The sequence below is a fragment of the Thunnus thynnus genome, chromosome 5 (genome assembly GCF_963924715.1).
Source record: "Thunnus thynnus chromosome 5, fThuThy2.1, whole genome shotgun sequence".
Classification (NCBI taxonomy): domain Eukaryota; kingdom Metazoa; phylum Chordata; class Actinopteri; order Scombriformes; family Scombridae; genus Thunnus; species Thunnus thynnus.
Window position 1 is genome coordinate 3,866,658 of NC_089521.1, and position 8,550 is coordinate 3,875,207.

Genomic DNA, 8,550 nt, shown 5'->3' on the forward strand with positions numbered 1-8,550 from the left:
TCATCAAAACACGACAGTCAAGAGTACTCTTCGCCACGGCGAGTACCCGATGGTTATCTTTGGAGGGTTTTTGACAACAAGCTGCATGAAAGGTGACCTATGTTCTTACGACATCAAAACCGTAGAGATCCCGTGAGATGAGACCGACAACTCTGTACTGACATAACGGGTTTTTAGACTGCGTTGATTAGCAGCGAATGGCAAATTGCTCTAAAAGTGAGTGAGTGTGCAGCTGTGCAGCAGCGCAGCTGTGCAGGCCCTGACAGGCCAAACAATCTACAAACAGTCGAAATATGTGCGGCTTTGCCCCCTCGTGGTTGTGTGAAGGCATTGCTTGCTGCAGTCAGTACAGCAGGAGTCTGCAGTTCATCCATGATTCAAGATGTTTATTGTCACTCCGGTTATATAAGTACAATCATGTGAAATACTTTGGCTGGGAGGCTCCAGTACAGAAAGACAGTAAATAAATAAATATGAAATTAGATAAAATATAACAAAATGTAAAAAGTAAAAATATATATATATATTCAAAAGACACACTCAAGGCACAAAAAGGGTGCATATAGTCATTGGTCAGAATATTGCACAGAGGTTAGCTGGCACTAGCACTACGTTCACTGCGCGTCAGTTAGTTCTGGTAATTTGATTAATTGCACATTTGTAAGGGAATTTACACCAATAACGTAGCCCACAATATTAGCTGAAGTGGTCTTTCTGGTGATCTTTTATTCTGTGGATTTAGGCATCTCAGCTGCTTCTGTCTCTTCATGTAATCCCAGACTGACTCCATGATGTTGAGATCAGGGCTCTGCAAGGGCCAGACCATCTGTTGCAGGACTCCTTGCTCTTCTTGTCAATGGAGATAATTCTTTATGACTCTGCCTGTATGTTTGGGGTCATTGTCATGCTGCAGAATGAATTTGGGACTGATCGGAGGCCTCCCTGATGGTATTGCATTATAGATAAGAATCTAAACATCTAAAGTGCCTGAAACTTTTACACAATACTATATAGCACTGGTCAATGGTTTAGGTCCACTTTCTCATTGAAGTTTCTACAGATTACAGGAAATACTGCTCCATATAGAGGACTATAAACATGATATATTTATTATTTCTAAGAAGTGAAACAACAAACACAGCACAGAAGCTTTTTATAGATCTGGTATAGATGAACCAAAATTAGCATTATAACAAAGGACTGTGGACAAAGTTGGACATGGACTGACACTAAATACATGATGTGGGACCATATGGGTTCAGTCACATGGATCCCATACAGCAAGCCTGTGTGGGCTGAGCAAAGGAATATTGTTTATTTTTTGTTGGAGTTTTTTTAGGGTGAGGTGTAATTTGACCAGGGTCCCTTCAGATAGCCACTGTTTTAAACTGGGCCAGTCAAAAGCCAACTGGAAATGTATTTGAATAAGGGCTAGTTAATAAATTAATTATATCAATTCATATGCGGAGAAGGCTCTAGAAAATGACCACAAAAATGATTATTTGAGAGCATAAACATAGATTGATTTCAGCTGAAAATTCTCAGGTCACAAATGTCCGCTGCAAGCTGCTTATCAACTAGCTCAGTCAATTCTGGGTTTTCCACTTGCGTGCATGTTCATGTGAAAGAGGCGGGGTTGTCAATTACAAGTGACATCATTATGTGTTTAGTGTCGTAAACATTCTCTGTGTTTGTTAGAAGCTCTTTCAAAACCAGAGTGGAAATAGAAAGCCTGGAACAACTACTAGGTCTACTGACCTGAAAAAATATTGCTCTTTTTTACTTGTCACTTTATTCTAAACTCAGGACTTTTGTCCATGTTGGGATCCTATAAGAATTATGACTCTTTTTTTCCAGTGATCTGATTGGGAAGTGGTCGGGATGTTGACAGGTTGTGATCCGATCCTCTGAAGTTAACCTGTTCAGGTTAGCTGTTCAGCATAAGTTACCATGGCGATGTAACCCAGTAAAAAATGAACCACTATCATAACCCTAAACACCCAGAGTTAAACCTGAAGTTACCTTGCTAACCCCAAATCCTGCTTCATAGTACAGGCTTCTGTTGCCACTGCACAGCCTTGCCATGCAGTGCTGGGTGAAGACACACACACTACTGTCCATAGATGCACACACTTCTCATGCACAATGAAGCATTAGCACCTGAACCTCACAGACGTGTCATCTACAAGGATATGGCAAAGGAACATTCATGCACACACCACAAATATGTACATTTAGCAAGGCTGGATTACCAACCAGATGAAAAATGCTGATCTATTCTTTGAAACCCAAATTAACATATTCAAATTTCTTGTTTTGTATGTTCAACAGTCAAAAACCCAAAGATGTTGTGTTTACTATCATGGAAAACTGGCAAATTTGAGATCATATTTGAGAACTGCTCCCAGAGATTGTTGGCATTTTTGCTTAAAAAATGACAAAAGATTAAAAAAATATATAAAATATATATATTTTTGCCGATTACTTTAATTACCGATTGACTAATTGATTAATGATATAGTTATTTCAGCTCTAGAATACTTTTATGTATAGTGGGGATCAATGGGGGCTTAACAAATTTTTGCCCCAGAGCCCCTTGGGGGATTAATCTGGCCTTGACATACTGTACTTTAATGAGTATAGGACAAAGAGGAAGGTGTTGTAGTATTTTTTTGAATATTTTGTCAGTTATATCTAATTTTGTTTTACTGAGGGACAGTCAGTGTATTGCTACATTTGCTACGTTTCACTTAAAACACATGATCATCACAAACATCAAGTAGGAAAATGGTGGAATCTTATTTATTTGAGAAGTTTGTGTAGAATCGTAAACCTCCAAAGTCAAGATGCCAATTGAAAGTATTGTGAGACATGTAAAAGTGAGATGTGTTTAAAGGTTCTGTATGTAGGAATCAGAAATTCCCTCTCATTAGTGACACCTGTGGCTGTTAAATAAGCTGTAGTCAAGAGTGGGCAACTTGTCATTGCGGGGGTGTTTTGTTGTGAAATGTGAGGTTGATGGAGGCAGCTAGCTGTCTCATTAGCTGGAGAGCTAATATCTGCAGGGTGTTTCTAGTTGGATAGCACCGTTTTTGTTGTGTTGCCAGTCATTTGTTGACGTTAGCGAGAGAGAGGCAAGGCACTTGGGAGTGCGCAAAAACGTCACATCCTTTGGATTTTCGCTGAAAATCTGGCACGGGTGCTTCACATAGAAATCAGTCCACAGGCTGTTACAGACAACCGAGAAAGTCGGGGAAGGTCTCATTTTTTATGTTACATTACTACCCGTTCACTCATTGGCAATAAAATACTATTAGTAAATTGTCTCACAATTCTACATATAGCACCTTTAATGATGGTTTGGAATTTTAATAAAACAGGACTAAAAGACACTCCAAAAACATACACAAAATCAGTTTAACTATTTAATTACTATACATTAAGGAATTATTGCTGAAATGTACAGCTGCCAGGAATGGTCATTAATGTATTACAGTTTTAAAGATGCCACTATTATTTGAATTGTTTTGAATTTCTAAATGAATTTTAAACCTCATCCCATTCTGCAGTAAATATTTCTACATAGCCCTTGTCACTCTGCATTATTAGAAATTACCTACCAAACCTGGATGTATTTCCATCAAAATTAAACACATTGTACAGCTCTTCTCTAACATACCAAGCTTTATTGCCAAAATGTTGTTGGCTATCTTGCCTTCATTAGGGTGGTGAGGTTGTTTCTGGCTTCTTTATGTTCATCAATTAGTCATATCAATCACCATAAATACAAGGTACTCATAATAATATTACAATCATCTTTTTACACAAAATACTACACAATACAATATAGATAAAAATGTTGTTTTTTTTAATATACCATAAATTCAAGACATTAGTCCCAACTCATTTTTTTCTTACAAAATACAATATGTCATCTTAATTTATTAATGAATATAAAGGTTGAATCAAAAAGTTTGAATACAAAATATCAAATTCTTCTGCTTTTTCAATTGTATTTTTACAACAAACTACATTGACTCAAATCTCTATGATCCCATATTCATGACCCTAATTCATTTCTAAATCTACCTCAAGAAATCCATCTTTTATCTGAAATTAATATAATTTATCAAAAAATACTCTTTCATGGAGTGAGGTTCTTATTCATTATCATTCTTTGCCACTTAAAGGATAGAAACAGAGGTGATGTATTGGGGATGTGACACTGATCCACACCCTCCCTCCACAGCAGACATAACACATCACACAACCTGCGCATGTCACAGTGGAGGGGCTCTGCATTAACACAGCCTGATTCTCAGCCCAAAAACTGTGTAGAGAGGTTGTCAAGTGATAGTAAAGCTTCAAATAAATTTAGTGCAAATGTATTAACGTTAGTTATTCATCAAGTAGCACCTGCAGTACGCTACTTAATACCAGTTATAGAAATATCTTTCTAAAGTTCACTAACATTACTGTAGCTATCATTAGCCAACATAAGCTACTGGTCATACCGGACCAGGTAACGCTGTAGTGCTGGTAGTAGTCATAGAAAAGCCACCAGTATATTGACTCGTGGGAGGCTGCAATGTGTTGCTTGTGAATTCAAATTTAATCTGCAAGAGGAATATTGTGATATTTCTTCTTTCATAATCTCACTTTAAAGAAGAGGGTAGGAGAGTGCGTGCAACTATTCAGTTGCCAGGCTGGTATGTGCCATCTTACATGGTTTATCAAGTCAGGTTCACAATATTGCAAAAGCCTGAATAGCAAGTTCTTTTTATTTTTGTGAAACCACATCCTCCTCTAAAAACACTTTGCACCTACAAAGTCTCACCCAGCTCCTTCCCAGCACCTTCAACATCACTCTAGACAACTTTGAACCTCAGGAGCATTTGACCCTGTTGGTTTGAAATGGTTCAAAAATCTAATAGATCTTTTTCACAGCGCAGACATTTTTGGCTTGTCATAGGAAGAAAAGTTCTTATCCCGTTTTGCAGATAATGACTTTGAAGTGGGGTTACACTTGCTTTTCCTTATGCTTTTCCTAGTTATAAATAGTGATATGAGTTGTAATACTGTTATATTAATCTGACAGAGTTACATTTTTGCCAAGAAGTCAAACATAAGATTCAGCCTTCCTGCCCACCCAAACAATTTTCCTATAGTTGCCAATCCATTACTTTATTTTCACATGTGAATAATATACTGTATATAAATAAATATAATACACATATAAATACTTCTTCTATTCCATACATAATCTTTACCCTCTGCTAAAGCCCACTGACCACAATCAGAAGGCTAAACTACCAGCAGCTGCTTAATAAATCTCTTACTTCTCCCTAAAGTATTGTACCAGTGGGCTGACAGTCTTAAAACCTTTCCTCCACTGATATAACTCAGCTTTTAACATTAGAATGAGTAATAAATTAAATTAAAATAAAAGCAGCTGCTATAAAAAATAAAACAGACCCACCAGTTGATCTTGATGTGAGAGGAACAGACCACAAAAAGCATTTTCCAAAACTTCATCAGCATTAAGCCTGTAGCAAAATCTCCACAACATCACAAACAACATCCACCTGTACAGTAGGTGCATGAGTGATGGGAATAGGGGGCAGTGGGCTTATTAATATGCCTAATAGAATAGAAAAATATGACTCAGCAAAGATTTTAAACCGTATGTTTTATCTTCTCACTTTTCACCTGGTCAAAACTTGAGATGTGTTCCACTCCTCCAGCCAGTCAGTGACACAAACATGGCTATGGTACATTTGACCACACTCCCTATCAAGTTCAGTGGATATGATCATTGCGTCATGAAAAATTGACACTTGAGGCTAATACAAAATAAATTGCCTTTCAATGCACATAAGATACATTTAGATGAAGGGTCATATAAAGTTTAGTTTTTTCTGATGAGTAATTTGAACTCACTATCCCAATATTACAGAGAGATCATCCCAAATTATTGCACATATTCAGTAATTTGGGATTAATAAAAAAATAGATTGGATATAGAAAAAAAATACCAAAATGACAGTCTTGCATCTAAAAAAAAATCAGACAATCTATTATACACATGCATACAATATTTTTATTTGCAAAACATGTGCCAATGACCCATCGCTGCTGCAGTCCCTGCACACTGAACCCTTCCATCATGGTCAGCCACTAGATGGCGGTGTAAGCCTCAGAATGACTCGACACCGAGCTCGCTTCTGTCCGTGCTTCCTGATGACAGAGAGTAATATTGACTTACAGATGTTTCAAATCAATAATTTTCATTATTTCAAATCCAGACACACACAGCAAAGGAATGTTGTCTTTATTAAAGTTCATTGTGTTGTATTATGTGGAGAGAAGGGAAGAAAGAAGAAAGAGACAGCAATATCCACAGTTAGACTGTTGTAGTTTTACTGTAATTTTAGCGATATTGATTTGATACTGTGCTGTTGCTACTGAGCTGCTGAAAACCTGCTTTACTATTATCTTATCAGCCTATGTGTGTATACTGGTGACAAATGTGATGCAGCAGTACATTTTGTCCACCTCTTTATCTGGACATGTAGCCACAGGCATAGCAGGAAACAATGTTTTTGTGTATTCATTCTTTATCATTTGGAGTGAACAAATAAAGGAAACATTTTACAGCCTCAAAATACATTAAGTGTCAAATTCACAGTGTGAGAGCAAATATTAAAAAGTCTAAATATTAAACTAGGATCACCAGTGAGTCAATGTAAACTGGGCCAGTGCATCAGAGCTTCACTAGGGGGCTCCATACTGCAGTTATAAATATGTGCTTGTGCATGAACAGCTGTGACTGCCACCTGTGAGGTGAAAGGGAAGCTGACCTGCGACACATGCTCCTCTTTAGTTCCACATGACTGTGTGGTGTGTGTGTGTGTGTGTGTGTGTGTGTGTGTGTGTGTGTGTGTGAAAGAGAGAGAGAAGGAGAAGGACAGAGTTAGATAGACAGAAATTAAAACCCCAACAGAAACTGAGAACTCACGCGAGTCAAATTTCGTAGTGATATCCAAAGGGAGACTCAGAGGTAGAATTAGGTCTTAGATCTCTATTAATAATTACTTAAATTCTAGTTGCGCTTGAAAAATAACACTACTCCAAATGAATATAACCCGAGAGGAACTTTAAAGACAGCCTGGAGGAAGATGCCATTAATTATGTGTAAATGAATCAACCTCACCACTCACGTCCACTAGAAACGGATGCGTCACATTCTGGTTGCTCTACGGCTCCATCACATCTCTTTCGCAGTTCAAACATCCACTGGAAGCGTTTCAGAGGCAGTGCATCTTCAAGCTGTTTGTTCTGTTTCAGCAGCCACATTCCCACTATTGTTTTGCCAACATTTTATGTGTTTCACAAGCTTATCGAATACACATTCATAGCTCAATAATGATCGATGTGGTAACAGATACATCTTGGCTGTACTTGTTGTAAATAACTGCACAACACAAAGCTGAAAGTCAGTGTTTCTCTGCCCTCTCTGCTTGAAAGTTTCAAGTCTGTTTCAAGCCCACACCCACCGTCACTGATGGTCTTTTACAAGGATGAGAGGGACAGAAAGACTTTGATGTCATAACTGAAAGAAATACTGCATGAGAGAGAGACAAAACAGAAGAACGGAGAAGAAGATGCACATGTGAAGAGGAATAAAAGACAAAAAGAGGAACAAGTAGGACTGTTGTGGTTTCTGGGCCTCACGGTTGGAGAATCGAAGGTAACACTCGCAAAAAAAAAACAAAAAAAACCCACAAACACGCTCACACACAAATACTCAACCACACCCGCCCACTTAACAAATGTATTTATGTACAGCTCAGCGAAAGCCTCCCACCCCCCTCCGAACACAGGAACACACTGACTTTACCCTCCTCCCTCTTTCTCCTTCTCTTCCTCCCTCCCTCATCCCTCTTTCTCTTGCAGGTCATGGGAGATAGCGAGGAGATAAATATCGCTGGCAATAAAAGGCCTGCATCATGAATAATAAAACAGCCGTAATCTCGACCAATGATTTATACATCTACAGGCTCTGATGGCTGCACACACACACACACACACACACACATGCACACATGCACACAGGCGAGGAGTCACACATTGAGCTCTGTTAAATTGAGATGAATGGTGATGCAGAGTGTGGGACCGGCGTTGGACACACACACACACACACACCCAAACAGTCACTTACCCATACACACACACAGACCGACACCCTCCCACACGTGCTAACGAAGAACACAAGAGATTCATGCTGAAAATATGGAGACGTTAAAACACACACACACACATAGACAGTCACCCTGGTTGAGCGATGGGTGAGAAGACAGAGAGAAAATTTACAAGGCTTTTTTGTTTAAAAGTCAAAAACAGTATGGCTGATGGAGACCACAAGAGAAGATGCTTACCGCTGCTAATTTTCTCTTGCAGGTCCGTGCACTGCTGATAACTTAACTATTGCCTTTTATTGATAAGAGGTCACCAAAACTGTCCGATGGAAGAGTTACACGCCAGACATGT

At 38.5% G+C, this 8,550-nt stretch overlaps 1 long non-coding RNA gene across 1 annotated transcript; it reads left to right on the forward strand.

The window, feature by feature from the left end:
* Positions 1-2: 2 nt before the first annotated feature.
* Positions 3-7,791, forward strand: LOC137182510 (uncharacterized). Its single transcript, XR_010928347.1, has 2 exons — positions 3-92; positions 7,528-7,791. It is a non-coding gene; the product is annotated as an uncharacterized lncRNA (long non-coding RNA).
* The last annotated feature ends 759 nt before the right edge of the window (positions 7,792-8,550 follow it).